The 18,445-nt window shown below is 35.8% G+C and overlaps 1 protein-coding gene across 2 annotated transcripts in view; it reads right to left on the minus strand.

The window, feature by feature from the left end:
* pear1 (platelet endothelial aggregation receptor 1) overlaps positions 1 to 18,445 on the minus strand; it is a 40,843-nt gene that overhangs the window by 18,615 nt on the left and 3,783 nt on the right. The window lies entirely within an intron of this gene.

An 18,445-nucleotide genomic window follows, 5' to 3' on the forward strand; every position in this document is an offset into this window, starting at 1 on the left:
TATTTATATGAGTTGATCCCAAGGGGAACATCATATTTCAATACATTAAACATCATATTTCAATACATTAAAATGTATTGAAACCCCTGGTCTAGCTTGAGTGAAACTCTTTAAAGTGAATTACAAATCATCAATGCCTGTTTGGTTTGAAAATGAATAAACAATACCACTGAAACTTCTGAAAAAGTCATATGAAAGGTCAGTTCATCATTATCACACGCAAATTTTAAATCAAACTAGACACAAACAGAACAAAAGAGAGCAGAATATTGTGGGTAGATGTCAGGTTTTCTTTAAGAGCTATAGGATTTTATAGGTCCCCTTACTGGGGTGGAGTATATTATCCCTGTTGTTTCTGTTTTTTTTTTTTTCAGGACTTCATTAGAAAAAGTGTTCAAGACCACATTAGGATTCCTGTGAGCTGAGAAACTAGGAGCATGTTTAATGAGCAGTGCACCGCGACAGAGAGTCTGCGACAAACAAGTGTTTTAAATCTACTCTGAACCTGAGGCGGCATTAATTGCATTTACGTCTAAGAAAACAACCATTTTATGCAGGAGCAGATGGATTTTTTGGAAATTGTGTACTTGTCTCTAGCAGGATATTTGGCATGTGTAAGGATGCTGACTGTTCAAGTGCTGCCTCAATACAAAACACATCACTTTATGACACAAGCAATATTAATGCCAAGTTCTGTCATGGCACAGGCTGATGGGAACTTAACATAAATTGATAATATTCACTGCATTAAACGACTTGGCACAAGCTGATTGGTTCATGTTGCAGACACAACCATTAAGCTTACTGCTTTACATTTAATGGCTGGCTATTATTCACTTGAGCATTTTGCAGTTTCTCTGAAACCCCCCACCTCCCCCAGCTCCACCTGTATAGATCTGCTACACGTTGTTTTATATGCTATTTGTGCAGCAGTTTTTTGTCTTAAATACTCACAGCACTGTATCGCTTATGTATTGGCAGTAGCAAAATCTACAACTACAGCAATAACCCACAGCAGAAGCAATTCAGCAGCAGTTTAGCAGATTTACTCCACCAAGACCAAATACATTAACATTGTCATATCCATTACCATGCTAAAATCTTCAGAGAGTTGCCATAATAGTAAAAAATATAGTATAAAAATATTCTTTCCAGGTGTTATATCTCCATCTAGGAGGAGGATGCGACAAGAAGTGAAGATGAAAATATCTAGAATTGGTCTTACTTCCAAAATAAATTTTCTTTACAGATTATAATCTTTACATTTATTAGAAGAATATTAAAATAGTTTTTTTTCCCGGATATTATTTATAAATGTATTACAACAAAAAGCAATTAGTAAATGTATGGATGCAAGTCTCACAAATACATCAAAGTAGTGGTTAAGGGACTTTTTGTTGTGACCTTAGTAATGTTTCACTGACTGATTTAACCTGATAACTTACAAGTGAAATTATTACAAGTGACTTGCAAGTATATAAGAATCATTTGTGCTCACAGCCTTGCACTGTTCGTTCGTTGTTGTTTGCAGGAAAAACAAGTTTAACTGTCTAGATTTTTTTTTTTTGTTGCATTGTCCATTTGAGTCACAGTTCCAATTAAGTTCCAAGTAAGATTCAAGTAAGTTTGATCACTTGCTAAACTGTTGCAGGGCTGCAGGGCTTTGAAAGGTGCAGTATTAAACCATGAGTTGATTTTAATGAGCCGAACAGATGCCATGCCTCCACTCGACTGCTTTCATGTGGACAAATTATGGGGAGGATGCATTACACGGCACAAACAAGAAGGGAGAGAGAATGAGGGATTTCTTTCATCAACATTTTGTTTGCATCTAACACCAATGATTGGTGCCACATTAAAAATGAGTACCATACGGCAGGATATTTTTAGGGACACACTCACAACGTTCTGCAGCCGAGTGGTAGCGTGAGTGAGAGTGCTCTCGGATCACCCAAACCAAAGATGTTCTGACATTTAAAAGGCCCCACAATGCTGCTCCTGGGTGAAGATAAGGGCAGAACGGAAAATGAATGAAAACACATGTAGTCATCTGTTTCTGGCTGGGTCAGTAAAGCGCAGTCCTCATGCTCTGGAAGAGTCCAAAGTCAGTGTACACTATAATCATTCACACAGCTTTTCGTGCAGCCGGATATGAATACGATTGAATTTTCATGGTTTTAACTGTTTTATTTTATATGATAATCATTTTAAATCTAGACATCTGGGAAGACTTTGTTTACATGTTTGCTACAAAACGAATCATGTGACACGATGCCCAAAAATGACTGTCATGAATTGGTTTTATTTAACAAGATTCACGAAACAGCCTTAAACTTGCTCGTGGGTTTGAATCAGACACCTTCAGTAAGTGAAGCGTTCAGAGCTATCGCAGATTTCACAACTCAATTTCGCTCAATGTTACAAGAGTCATTCGTCTGTTACATAAGATTTGTTAACTTAATTGTCTCTGGTACTATACTATCTTCACCATTTGTATTCTTTCTTTCCTTCTTTTTTTCTCAAACAGACATTTCTTAGAAAACAGAGTATAGTTGCTACAAAAGAGATTCAGTATCAAATTGCAACAAATAATTCAAGAACAAAAGTTTAAAACACTGTGCATCATTGTCCTTCAATGCAGCACACAGCATTGTTTGTTTGTAAATGGCTAAAGAAACTATGCACTATTAAGTGTTTTTTTTTTTTTAATCACCTTTATCAAGGAATTCTGTAATGTCTCAACTAAAAGAGTCATATGTCTTCTAAATGTTGCATTATAAGTAGCTAATGGCTCTCGTGTTTTTTTTGTGTGTGGAGCTTTGCTTCATGTTGTCTTTAAACATCCCGCCATGTGCAGTATGGTTTTAAGAACCTGTGTCAAGGCAAAAATTATCCACTTTTTTTTTTTAAATGTCTGTTGAGATACCTTTATTCTGATCTATTTAGAATCTCCATTTAACATCTTTTATGATGAGCCCCCTGAAATGTGTCTGACGAGGTCAGAAAGGCGTGAAAATAGCCTAAGAGTACATAGTACCCTTTTTGCAAACTACTTTTGGAACAATAAAGAACATGCAGTCACAGTTTCTTGTAAGTCTGTTTCAACTTTGATTGGAGTGAATTAAATTTGGATTAAAAAGGGTTTAGGTTTTAATGATGGTGCATGGGTTTATTATATACAGACGCACATGGCATTGATCAGATTTCCTTATTTCCTTTCCTGTCCCTCTCTTCAACTGCTTGGGGCTGCATGCTAATTTAAGGAGAAAATATTAGTCACTATTTGGAACGGAGGGACACAGTGAAAGGAAAAAAGGAAGAAAAGAAAAATGAGCCATCAAAAAAGACAGCCAGAAAGAGAGGGAAACAAAAAAGGAGACTGAGAGGGGGAGAAAGGTTGCATAATAGCTCTGGACCCTATGGACCCGCATGCATAAATAGTCTCTCTTATAACATCTCATAGAATCATTCCAGGTCTCCTCCAATTCCACAGACCACTGACAAATGTAGCAAAGAGCAGATATCCTGACACGCGCTCATTCATGCAAAGAAACACATATACTGAGACTGCCAAACCTGCTATGAAGTATATCGGGGAAAGGCTGGAAAATGAGACAAATAAGCTCTTAAACAGTCAACATGTCTTTCTAATTCTGCTGTTGTAGAAGACCACTTCAACAAAGAATGAGATTTGTGTATTATTTGTCAAAATAAAACAAACTTCTACGCCCCGCAAGAGAGAGTCCAAAGCTGACATCAGGACTTGGAAGATGCAGGACTAAACACAAATTCATGGCCACTCGGAAAATGAGCGAAACACAGCTGGAAAGTCAATGTATTCGGCCCTTCCGTTTTAAGAAAGATATGGTGACAACACAACAGTAACCAGATCTTTGGGAACACAGCCAGCTGAAGCTTATCTGTGTGTGAAGTCATACTGTATGCTTGCTTCTCAAAGCGTCTGTTCATACACACAATTTATTGTTGCAGTTTATTTGAGATTGCAATTTTTACATTTCATTAGATTTAACTGGATCGTAATGGTTTTGTTGTACTCAAGCAGAACAGTTTATTGCTCTCTGGAGTAATTGATAGGTCAATTTCGTACACTAAAAAATGAGTAGGATTTACTTTGAAACTATTTCCACTCGGAAATTGCTAGTATTTATTTATTTATTTATTTATTTTTTAACACAGAATTACAAAGAAATTACAAAAAAATACAACACATTAAATTTAATGTGAAATTTTGAAATAAAAAGACTGAAATAGTATTTTCTGATAAAAATACCCAAATTATCTTTGTTTTATTTACGACTTAAAAAAATTACAGTGTATAATAATGACCAGTAAACTTTATATTTTACACTGTAAAAAATGAGTGTGATGTTAGCAGTAAAATACTGTAAAAAACACGCTGCAGTAAAAACCTATTAATTGGTTAAGAGTAAGTTTCTGTACTGTATACGGTGAATAACTGTTATTACAGTTAATGTAATTTTACAGTAAAATACAAAAATACAACAACAACAAAAAAAAAACAACAACTGGGGTCACATTTTACTTAAAACCTCTATGTATAATGCATCACAAAGGGTTATGAAAGGCTACAATGCATTATAATTATTCATAATGTGCGTTGTAATATGTTATTTATTATAACCAAATTTAAAATGTGAAACATTTTAGAATTCATTATACAAGCTTTAAGTAAAGTGTTGCCAAAAACTGATTTTGGAAGTGAAAAAGAACAAGTAATTTTATAATTTACAGTGAAAACCTGTAAATTGATATTCTCTGCATCGATGCTTTTACATTGAACTAAGTATGTTTATCAGTTGTTTTGTTGTTTTTTTTACAGTGTAAACTAATCTCTAAATAAATTAACATAATAGCCAAAGCAATATTTATTCATTTGTAAATGAATAAAAAGTAGGATATTCAGTAGGATATATATAGTAGGCTAATAGTAGGATAGCCTGTCATTATTAAAATAAAATAAAAATCATTATATGATAATTAATGTATTTGTCATTATATATTTCTCAGCAATAAGGTACTTTTTGAAGTAAAAAACTCACATTTTCATAGATGCAGGTAATTCACACTCCCACACTAACACTAATGAAATGCTTTTCCAAGCATTATCTTTCTTATCAATATTGGTGCTAATCCAGCAATTCCATTTGATTACATACATAAATTCACTGAGAAAAGCAATATTAACTTTTTCTCCATTGTTGTTTTGTTATGACAGTTGGTCAGTGTGATGTTTGCCACTTCCCATCCACTGTGATTGGACAGCTGGATAAAAAGTGACAGTGACAAGTGATGAATTTCCTACAGTTTAACATTTTTCAACTCAATGCACAGAAAAATGGTTTCCATTGAAAACAACTGATAAAATGCAGAAGGCTCAAGAAAAAACAATAATGCTCCTTTTGAAAACTATCAAAAAAATACACTAGGCTCTAGAAAACAATACTTTGGTGGACACACGCCCTTATTCTAATCATTCCTGTCTAAGTTTGCTTTGCAAACATCAGCAACACTTTTAACTTCTCCATGCTGGCAAGTCAGGATGATATAAGCACCATCAATTATTTTTATACATGCCTCAGCATTGTGCATTAAATTTGTTTTTACGCACACTTATTCATGCATTGTCTCTTTCATGATCCCCTGACTTTACATTATTGCAAGATTACAAAAATTGTTGTTTGCGCTAGTATGCATTAATCCTCAAAGCTGAAAGGAGACAGAGTTCATGACTGCAGTAACCACTCAAACCAAAGTCAAACTCAGTTTCAATCACATTCAGCCTCAGCGAAAACAACCTCATAAAAACATCTCAACAGCCTGAGAGTGAGCGAAGGGTTACTATAGTCTATTATAACAGCGATCTGCTGCTGACCCGCTCCTGTTCTGGCAGTACAGATGCCACACTGTTGTTTACCTTGCCAGAAAGAGCAGAGAGATGAGGTAAAGGAATAATACAGAGCTGACTGTCATCTGACCAAAACCCCAGTTCTGGCTCAGACATACTAACTCCAGTTAAACCAGTAAATCTAAGTTACGGTAAACTGGCATAAAAGCCCCATAATATAAAACATCTGGGGCTGAATTTCAAAACACACTCTCAGCCTCCGCACCACAGAGTGTTTAGCTGGCTGTGGTCTGGGTTCAGTGTAGCGCCACATAGTGTGTGTCTATGAATCTTTAAGTGAGGGGGCGGGGGGTAGTGAACCCCTCATCAATAAACCAGAGGTTAGTGAGTCAGTGCAAGATTGAACCCCACCCGTTTTTCCATGTTTAATGCTACACTGATCTCAAAGGCAGTGGCGATGTGTATTTCTATGGTAAATGCTTGGGTTTGGCAAAAAAAAACCACTGACTCACTATAAGTATTCTGTGTTGCAGATTCACACTGTAAAATCATATGTTTATGTCTCTGCTAGAAAAATAATTCTCACGCCAAATGCTTCTCGATTTGAGTCGGCTGATTTTATGCAGATTGGTGCAATTTTGTTTACGTACATTACCTTCCTCATAAAAAAAAAAAAAACATTAGAGCCACACAAGAACAGCAGAGTTTGGTGGGATTGTGGGAAGGCGTCATATAGGGACCGGGTCTAAACCGCCAGAATATCCACTTACGGGCCATACAAGCCATAATTACAATGGAAAATCACATAAACGGGCAGCTAGAGTCTGTTCTGATGCATCTCAAGTGTCAGGATACATTTCAGATGGAATGTGACTTTGCAAAAAGTCAATTCAAAAGTCAATTCATTTAGATGGGTTAATATATACATATATATATGTATATATAATTTTGAGAAAAGTGGAAATTGTATTTTACATTAATGATGTTCTTTAAAAAAAAAAAAAAATTAATTAATGTTATAGTTTAGCAGTAAATGCAAACGGTTCTTTCCCCCCATATTCCCCTTTGGATGAATAATAAAAGCTGGAATATTGACCTCTGACCTTTGAGGCTTTATTAGACACTGTTTAATCTTCACCAACACTAATTTCTCCCCAAAGCTTTGTCTCGTTCTGCAAACAGCAACACGTTTCTGTTTTTACGTTTAAACGAAAGACAAAACACAGAGCTTCGAGGGGAATGGCCGTTCACAGCACAGATGGATTTGTAATAATGTTCTTCACAGTATGAGTAACAGAGGTCTCAAACCCAAACACTCTTAGCAGATGAAGTGACATGTTGGCTGCTGTCTGCCAGCCCTTAAGCTAAAACACCCCTATACCAGCTTTCACATGCTGCTGCCCAAGAAATTGTGATGGAAACCATATAAACAGCACTGTAACGAACTGCCTGCGAAAGAAAATATAAAGAACTAAACATGCCAGCTAAAATAACCCTCAAGTGCTTTTGTATTTGTGTATTACGTTTGAAGGTCTTTTATGTATTTTCTATTTCTACTGTTTTTATTACATTTTATTTAAGGAAAATAACATGCAAATGCAAATATTTGGTAACACTTTCCATGAAGCCCATATTTATAATACATTATACGGGAATTCTTAAGGCTTTATTATGAATGCATAATGCATTATAAAAACACTTATAATATGTTGTATCATCTCATGAATATTCATAGGAACAGTTTTAATATATTATAATATTTACTTATTCGTGGTTGTCGCTTTTACGGGTATGATTATTTATAACACAATGAACACGTTGCATCCACTTTAAAACGGACTATATTTCTCATAGTAATTCTAAGTCTCATATCTTGGCATTTTTCTTACGCTACTTTACTTAAAGCAGTCTAAGACCACTTATAAGTAGTAGTAGTAGTTATAATAATAATAATGAATGTACTGCTACTGTAAATATATGCAAATACATTATTTTGATGGACAACAAACAGATAAACTGATAAGTGTCTTTGCAAGTACGTCAACTTATTCTACCATACTAGATTCTACCATACTTGAGCATACTAATACTATAATGAGAGTTAGTTGGCATGTAGTTGAAAGGTTGCTTATAGTCGATTGATTAATGGGGCCATCAAAATAAAATGTAACCAAATAAAACATTGCATTTTTTTTAGTTGGAGTATAAAGCTCACATCAATTAATTAACATTAGCTCCACAGAAACACAAATAACACTCAACATCTAACCACTCACAAGCTGTAGTAAGATACTGTACAGATCTTAAACAATGTCAAGATATGATACAGTCCATAATACTGTTAATGAAGTAGATTTATTATGGTGTTCACTATGTGTTATTAATAATCTTACTCTTAAACTTATAACCACAAATACGTAAGTATTCTTATGTAATATAATTGTTGTTATGATTATTCATTTGATATAACATTGATATAGCAAACATATTATTCATTTTTTTTATAATGCATTATACATCATTATAATGCTTTAAGAATACCCTTATAATGTATTATGAAACCGGGCTTCATAGAAAGTAACCAAATATTTTTTATAAAAATGTATTTTGTTTATATAAAGTGTGTGTGTGTGTGTGTGTGTGTGTGTGTGTGTGTGTGTGTGTGTGTGTGTGTGTGTGTGTGTGTGTGTGTGTGAGAGAGAGAGAGAGAGAGAAAGAGAGAAATGCATGTAATCATTTTTATAATTGATTTATTCCTTTAGTACAATGACAATTAAAAGGTAATATTTTACAAAACCGATTCCAAAAAAGTTGGGACACTGTACAAATTGTGAGTAAAAAGTAATGGAAAAATTTACAAATCTCATAAACTTATATTTTATTCACAATAGAATATAGATAACATATCAAATGTTGAAAGTGAGACATTTTGAAATGTCATACCAAATATTGGCTCATTTTGGATTTCATGAGAGCTACACATTCCAAAAAAGTGGGGACAGTTTGCAATAAGAGGCCAGAAAAGTTAAATGTACATATAAGGAACAGCTGGAGGACCAATTTGCAACTTATTAGGTCAATAGGCAACATGACTGGGTATAAAATGAGCCTCTCAGAGTGGCAGTGTTACTCAGAAGTCAAGATGGGCAGAGCATCACCAATTCCTCCAATGCTGCAGCGAAAAATAGTGGAGCAATATCAGAAAGGAGTTTCTCATTGAAAAATTGCAAAGAGTTTGAAGTTATCATCATCTACACTGCATAATATCATCCTAAGATTCAGAGAATCTGGAACAATCTCTGTGCGTAAGGGTAAAGGCTGGAAAACCATACTGGATGCCCGTGATCTTCGGGCCCTTAGACGGCACTGCATCACATACAGGAATGCTACTGTAATGGAAATCACAACATGGGCTCAGGAATACTTCCAGAAAACGTTGTCGGTGAACACAATCCATCATGCCAATTGCTGTTGCTGGCTAAAACTCTACACTGTAGGTCAAACAACTAGAAGCCTGTATTAGACAAGAAACGTCTGAAGTCTCCTCAGTCCCCAGACCTTTGCAGACTGTTAAAAAGAAGAGGGGATGCCACACAGTGGTAAACATGGCCTTGTCCCAACTTTTTTGAGATGTGTTGTTGCCATGAAATTTAAAATCAACTTAATTTTCCCTTAAAATGATACATTTTCTCAGTTTAAACATTTAATATGTCATCTACGATATGTTGTATTCTGAATAAAATATTGGAATTTTAAACTTCCACATCATTTCATTCCGTTTTTTATTAACATTTTTTGAATCGGGTTTGTAATTATGGAATAACATTTTGTCTTTATATGATACTTACTATTACATGCAGTATAAATAATGTCTCTTCACATAAAAACATATACGTAGCTGCCGTTTATATTCTGGGTTCATCTGCTTGCCTGTACAAAGTACGTATCATCAGGAAGGTGTATATTTAATTTCGCCTTTTAATATCAGCGTTTTACTACATTTAATGCAAACCATGTAAACCACTTAATGCAAACCATGTAAAAATAACTGGAGATAAGTGAAGCAAAGCCTTGTTTTGTTCTCCAGGCGGGTGTTTCTATAAGGGTGTTATGTCACATGAAAACAATCAAGTGAAGTTAAGTGGGAGAGAGAGTGGGGGGATCAGGAAAGGTCTGTGAGGCCACGAGGCTATCTGCGCCAACAAATCACACTTTTTTTGGTGGGGGTTTGTTGGATAGTACTGATGAAAGACTAGAATCAACCCTGGTCCTTGGCATAAAGTTTTAAAATCTCTGTTCTGAAAGCATATAATAGCTCATTCCAGTTATTTACAGCATTGATTCATTGTTAATTGTACAATCTTATGATGCTTTAACGGTGCATTTGTGTTCTTTTGGAAAGCTCTAGTCCAATATTATTTGCAGAGAAAAGCACACATTTCCTCCTTTTGTGCTTCACAGAAGAAATCCAAACAGGTTTACAAAGACGTAGAGAAACATTACTGAAAAATCAACATCTGTTCAATGAATAGTTCAAAGTTTCAGATATAGCTGTAGGAGACTGACAGAGTCTGGCCTCATTGGGTTTGGCTTTGGAACAGAAGCTTATGTCATGCTCAGTCTGTAGCTCCTCTAAAAAGAGAAAAACAGGATACGTGGGGGCCCTTCCTCTTTTATCGCTCTCTCTTAACACCCGCCATCTTTCTGGGGTCAGACAGCACTCTTCCACATGGACCTGACCGCTCAACACATCAAAGAGCTTGATTCCAGATATCCATTAGCAACCACACCCCTGCGTCCGCTTCGTGTATCTCAACGGCAAACTTGACCTTGTGTGTTTGTGTTGGTGAGCGGTAACCGATTCTAGTCCCAAGGTGGTTTCATGCCCAAGCTGGCTTATGTCATACCCGCTATATCCGCATGACCTCACGCCTGGAGGAAACTACAGTCACACAGACACTACGATAAGGCCGCTGTCATCACAACAGTTGTGTTGTGGTCATGCTGATGTACACTTTTAAGAGACAGAAAAAAACAACAGTCTCCTATAAACAGAAAAACTTTCTCATCAAGGGTGTGTTTTGTGAATCAAGGCGTTTTAAAGCGGTATAGTCAGTGCGACCAAAAATGGGCAGATGAGTCTTTATTTTTGGCTTTGTCTGTTGTGATATTTCAGCAGGAGTGTTTTAAGCGGTGTTAAGTTTTCTGCCATTTAAAGGCATGGAGCCGAGAGCTCCTGAGGCCTTGTGGGGGACCTCACAGTTTGACAGCTGGTTCCTGCTAGACATTGTCGACCATATAACCACAGACTACATGACTGTGGCTTCACTGGGCCTGAGACACGTGGTGGCCAAACAAACAAAACACATTTCTATGCAAAAACAGTGTTTTATATATATGTATATTCAGCCATATTTTTTCAAGTATAGGAGCACACAACCACACGAAATGAAATTATATTCACATTAAAGCACACATACTCACGTTCACGAACTTTGGCGAGTGTCGCCACGCTAAACCAAACCCTCAGAGGCAGAGAAGTTAAAGAGATGGGCACTTCTGAGGTTTGAGCTCTTTAAAAAGACATGACCAAGCACCACCATAATTACAAGGGCCATAATTTATATGGCCCAGAACATGTAGAGGCACAAACCAAAGCAGAAAAAAATAAAATTTGCATTTAATTCAGTCTTTTTATTTAAATTACATTTTAATGTCAATTTTATCATTTGAATCGGTTATCTGTGAAACTGTTATAATTGCCTGTATATTTAAGTGTAAAGTGAATCTAACATCCACCTTCATGACTCAAAACTATGACATCTGAAGTATTTATTCCTGATATAAATGTTTTTCCAAACAGGAATTTGACTAATTCCGATGAATAATTCCAATGAAATGTTGATTAATACCGCAGCATGACTCTTCACGTCCTTATCTAACCGGAAATGTTTCCCAGCTTACCTCTTCCTCCTACTCACTTCTTCCTCTACTCCTCCTCTTCCTCTGTACTTCCAGTGTGGTCTGAGATGCCCACCCACTGATATCAAGTATATGAGTGACTCATGTAACCTGTACATACTGCAGAATCATTGTTCGAGATCCACTTTACTTTGACATTATTTTCAACAGATGGTCTTAACAAGGATTTTGGAGTTCTAAAACAAATCAGTTTTTTTTTTTTTTTTTTTTTTTTTTTTACGTATTCATTATCTTTGATTAGATTTTTTTTTTCCAGACTAGCTTTCTAATAATCCTGACATTCACTAAGAATATTTTTGGGTCTGTGATAAATTGTTTATTTTTATCTACACTTTCAAAATTGGTCACGTGCAATTGTTATCTTAAAGTCGGCATGAAATCAAATTTGACAAATCTTCTTTTTATATGTAATATTGAAGTATTTATTATAAATGATTTATCTGTGCACTTCATTATTTTTTTTAAATTCATGTACCCTTATAATCTTTAATCAAATACATTACCCTACCATCCCTCCTCTTTTCGGTCACGTGCCATGGTGAAAGGGTGCGGCCAGAGCCGATGAGGGTGCGGTTATAGGTGTCTGTCTCGTTTCTGCACCGCCTCTCAGAGAAACTTGTCAGTGTCAGTCATCTCAGCCAGCAATATGCAATATTGTTTGCAACGCCTAACCTCCAACGATTCAATCAATTCCCCGATGGACGAAACCAAGCCCCGCCCTACATTTTTTTTCTAATTTCAGAAGCCATTTAACTCGGATATACGTCACAGCAAGGAAAAAAATGACAATCTCAACTTCCGTTTCATGCCCACTTTAAAAATCCCATTATTTACATTTATTTCATACTAAGTATAGTTTAAATCTATTAACATATTCACCGACATATCACTCAAGACTTACTGATATAAACATTTTAATTCAACTTTAATTGGAGTACTACTTGCACACAATACACATTTCTCAATATTAAGCCTAAAATGTGTTTTAATGTCACTATTGATAAGGATTGTGTGATCTTTAAATGCAATGTATTTAAAGTGTACTTAAAGTATACTTGCAATAGTTCCACTTTAGCATAATCAAATATCTGTACTTCAGTACATATTTAGTTGGACCTCAGCACTACTTCTGCACAATTAAAGTGCATTTAGTACAAAATTTGTTTAATTTAGCAAAATTTAAGTATACCAATTTAGTATACTAAAACAATTTATATATGTAAATGAATGTGTATTATGGTTAGCATTTAATAAATGTATTATACTGTAGCATACTTATTTTGCTATTTCTACCTGATTTAAGTCATAACAATTAGGTTTGCTGGTATAAATTCATTTATCTATTTTGGTTTAGTGAGTTTTGACTTAAACCAGTTAATTCAGATTAAAATAGACCATTTTTAGGTGACCTTCTGTATTCAATGTATTTTAAGTCGCTTTGGATAAAAGTATCTGCTAAATGGATAAATGCAAATATTATTATTTCACATATAAATCCCTCACCTCAAATCCATGCTAAATTTACTGTGCAATTTACAAAAGGTTTATATAATTCTTCAACAACTGTCCTTAATCAAAAGTTGTAAGTTTAAGTGTTAAGATATGTGAGCAATTTTAGATCTAAAGGGCATGAGAAACTAATTATGACAGTCTGAGATTTTAAGTTCTGTAAACAGCTTTTGTTTAAGAAAGAGGCTTTGAGAGGAATTACAAGGATGCTTTTCAGTTTTTGTTTCTTCCCAAAGGGACAGATGAGGTTACCCTCTTAATTTCAGTGACACAGTCAAACATGACATCATGACCGTTCCTTCAACATGATTTATCTTCCTTGTTTTTCAACAGCATAAACAAGTGGACACTATGCTTCCACTGCATGCATACAAGGAAAACGGGATGCTCTAAAAATCTAGGCTCTTATAATCTTCTGCTTATTGCACTTGGGACTGTGACCCAATTTAGGTAATTGCTCTCTGAAGCTTCTCTCACAATGATTGTTGTGGAACATTTTAGCTCCAGCTGTGCCGGCACATCAATCACAACTTCATGAATGATTGGCCATTAGATTATGGGACAAAGATGAGCTGCGTTTCCTCTGTCAGATCAACAAAGTGTACAGAATGTCATCCACAGATAGGATATGCTGAACAAATGTGTATGTGTGTAAAGAAACAGCCAAGTCAATCGTCACAAGCCCACATGAGTGAACTCCATGTGCACGTATGCATGCCTATATACACAGCTCTCTTAAAACGGGGGGTCTCTAGTGTAACGCCCCCCTCTCCTGCTGGCTAAATTGATTGCAGATTTCCATGAGCGCAGAGCTGGCTTGTGTATGTGCGTGTGAGGCCTTCAGGAGTCTGGGCGTACAGTCAGAACACATGCGATAGAAAGAAAGGAGGAGAAAAAGAGTGCCGCGGTCCCAATAGGACCCAAAGGAACATCACTCCATGCAGGCTGGAGACCCAGAATCACAGCTGCGGAGTCAGCTGAGCAACCTCTTGGTGAGGGACATTTTCCTGAAAGAACTTCTGTCAGCACCATCAACGTAACAACTGCGGAATCATGCAGTGCAATAATAGAAATGTGTGCTCAAGTCCAGAATTTTGGAAGTGACATCAAACATCAAAAGTTAAATTGACAATAGACAACATGCGTTTAAGTGATTATTTGTTCAGATGGGGTTCCCAAAAACCTCTGACCAATCAATTTCCATCCCTTTTCCAATCATTCATGGAAATTTGTGAACAAATACAGAGTTCTGTCATGAAACTTTGATTGTGCAGTCTGATAGGGCTAACTCAATCTGATGTAATGACATCATTATCACATGACCCCGCTGATTAGTTCTCTCCTGTATCGGTAGCCAGTGAGCTTGCTACTCAACATATAAATATATGACTAGAGCTTGCCGTCAGCAGTGCAGTGCAGCTTCAGAAACCTTCCACAGCTCCACTTGTATATATCTGCTACGAGGTGATTCATGTATGCTATGGGGTTATTTCATGTATGTTATATTTGCAGCAATATTTCTTATAGCAGCATGTTGTGGATGTACTGGCAGTAGCAAGTCTCGGTACTTCCTCTGCCGCAGCAGCGTAGCAGATTTATTCCACCAAGACCAAATACATTTACATTGCCATGAACATTACCATGCCAATCCCTACGAGAGTTGCCATGACAGAAATAATTTTAAAGGGATTTTATATATTTAAAAAATATATATGTTAAGATTTAAAGATTCCATTCCCATTTGAAAAAAACAAACAAACAAAACAAATACAGCATATGCTGGTTAGGTATGTTTAGGTAATATTTTCAAGTGAATGTGAAATGTGAAGTACATTATTTAGCACTTTACAATAATTAACAAACACGTTAATACACTTTAATACATTAAGGCGAGACACTGCAGGTGAATAGGGTAAAAAAAAACAACTAATAGTTATCACCTTACTTACTAAGTTGATTGATTACATTGATAATTGCAAAAACATTTTGTACTACAAAATGTTATGTTTAAATATGCAAATGAGGCATTATTTAATGAAATATATACTAATTTGCATACATTTCTAGTACAAAAATCTGATCACTGGATGAAGTCAATTTCAGAATTCTTGTTTATTTTTTCTGGCATATTTCAGTCAAATGTTTTTACAGAGGGAATCTCTTTATGTCACTCCATAATTCAGAAAATACTTTGAACAGCGGGATTTTGGGGGGAATTAAATGTTGTATTTAATCAAGAAAATTATATATGAACACATCCCTCTGTAAAAACCTTCGTAATATAGACAGGAATAAATATGTAAACTTTGGTGTGTGTACGTGATACTGAAGTGGAGATTTATGGCTCAGTGTTGGAGAAAAACCTCATTTTGAGAAAACGGCCTTTAAAAATATGTATTCTAATTGAAATCTATTGACACAAATAGATAAAGTGCTATAAAATAAATACTTAACAGTGTCTTTTGGATGTTTTCTTTCCATTAGTCTGAAAAAACACTTTATGAAAAGCCAAAAAGCCAGAAATCTAAAAAATTGACAGGTGCATGAAAAAACTGTTTTTGCCTAATTGAACCATATTGTAAAATGTTACATCTGTCAGTTTAATATGTTCACAAAAACACTGTTAAAATAAACAGAAAAGCATGCAAGTGTGCATGATTTGGCGTGGCAGCCAATGCAGAGTTTCCTTACCTAAATCCTGCGTTTGGAAAAGCCTCAGTTGCAGAATCACATTTGTTTCTGAAATTATCTTTTTCAAATAATGTATAGTTGTGAGCTTTGTCTGTGTTGTACGTGGCCACTTGTGAACCATAAAAAAAAACAAGTTTTATTTAAATTCATGAATATATTATCATATACAGCATGCAACGACTGCCCCCTTCAAATTTATTAAAAACTGTCACCCATTCATCACGATTTCACAAAGTTCCAAAACAAAACAAAAAAACAAACAAGCAAAACAAAAAACTATGAACGTGACCACACAATGCAACTCTTTTTAATGTCTTTGTTAGAAAGAAGTTACGAACATGACAGAACTCAGCACTGGAGAAAAAACGGTAACTGGAGCAGTGAGTGGATTCCAACCTAAACTCCTCTGACTGGACATTGCGTTTTAGAAATCAACAAACATGTCTGTGATTGATTGCATTGCTCACCTCTGCTAAAATCATTTGACGCCTTCCAAAGCAGAAGGGCAGATACACTGGATTGTTTGCCAAATCTATTTCGTTATGCTATTATTACGAAGAAAACAGATCCTAGACGAGGGGTTATTGGCAGCTTTTCCATCTAAAACAGTGGTCTCAAATCCTGGACGGCCACTGCTCTGCAGAGTTTAGCTCCAAATCACACCTGCTTGGACGTTTCTAGAAATCCAGAAGACCTTGATTAGCTGGATCAGGTGTGTTAAGGGTTGGAGCAAAACTGTGCATATATATATATTAGTTTCTAGTTCTTTAACATTTTCCTGACTCCAATTTGAAGACTTGTTTAACATCTGATAAAGAGATAGATGTGCTTATGGTAAAGTTTTGCATAATGAAAATTGGTACCTTAAGTCATGTAAAAATGATCACTAAAGATAGCACTTTGAAACTTTGCTTGTATGATGCATTTATATTTAGAAATTCTGGATTTTCCAGATCTAAAAATTGCTAAAAACCAATTCCATACTTTTCCATACTGCATAGGAACCCTGTTCCGATATGAGCCTAGATAGATTAATAAATATAATTAAAAAAATAGCAGTGATATGGGTCAGTCTAACAATATAATCAGTTTAGTCTTTTAGACGAAACAAGGACTCTACGCAGAGTAAACTCTTTTGCTTCACTATTCAAGTTTATTTAATTATGTACAATATATTTCATTCATTTAATTACATTTAGCTATGTTGACAGCTGCTCAGATGGTCTTCATCATCTCCACGCGGGAGGCATCATATATCACCAGTATCACTGAAGTCCTCTCACTGTGTTTCGAGCAGCACTTATTTTGTGTAGTGAAAAGGATATTTGGGATTGCATGTATTGTACTAGCACAATTTAAAATCTGTTGTGATATTAGTACTAAGAGTTTCGAAAATTTACCAATTGCTTGTGAAAACTGTGCCTGAAGTAATAAAAAAAACTGTAAGGAATTTTTCATATGTGTGCTTTTTTCCCTCGTCTGTGGTGTTTTATTGTACGGTCTGGGCAGTACGGGATGTCCTGGGTATAGTAAAGCTGTCCCACACAGGAATTTACCTTAGGAGGCCCATTTATTTATGAGACAGAATAACAAACATTTGGATCAGAATGAGGTGGCCGCTATGCCGGTGCAGACAGATGGAGGAACTTCAGCAGGTTGCACTGCTGATAAAGCTAATGCATATGAATTCATGTCCATATTTTGACATTTTTATTTATTAATATATTTTTCCCCAATTTTATTTATAACATTTTCAGAGATTTGGATCAGGCATGGATCTATCCAAGCGAATGTGACATACAACACCGAGCCTCCCCTAAGTGCAAAAAGGAGTGCAGCACTCAGAAAAGGCATTAGGACTGAATCCAGGTGCATGATGAAACCAAAGCCTTCATAGTTCTCCAGCAAAATTTCTTTGCAAAGCAACACTAAAATATTTTTCTGTTTGCCAGCTTCAAGATCTGCTGTTTCTCTTATAGCTTTTGATAAAATGTGTGCATGGAAATAATGCTGAGATGAGGGAATTCATGCATTTGGTACCACACAATATCACTGCATCACCCATTTGCCATCATTTATCTCCCCAGAGGAAGTCCATTCGCTGCCAGTACATTCCTCCTAAAGCTTTCTGATTTACTCAACTGGCCATCGCCGCAGAGCCCTTCTGGAGCGCGAGGAAGAAGCCTTCTTCTTATTAAAACCGTCTTTTTACAGCTGAAAAAAATAACCAGATGTTTCTGAATCTGAGCTTTTGAAAGTAAAGAGGTTTTCACCAGAGAAAAAGAAACGCATCGCTCTCTGTCTGCCCTGAAGGTGACTCTATGGAAATGCTTCTAGATTCTCCTCCTCCTCCTCTCACTCCTGTCACAACGAAGA

Source organism: Carassius auratus, chromosome 16 (genome assembly GCF_003368295.1).
Source record: "Carassius auratus strain Wakin chromosome 16, ASM336829v1, whole genome shotgun sequence".
NCBI lineage: Eukaryota > Metazoa > Chordata > Actinopteri > Cypriniformes > Cyprinidae > Carassius > Carassius auratus.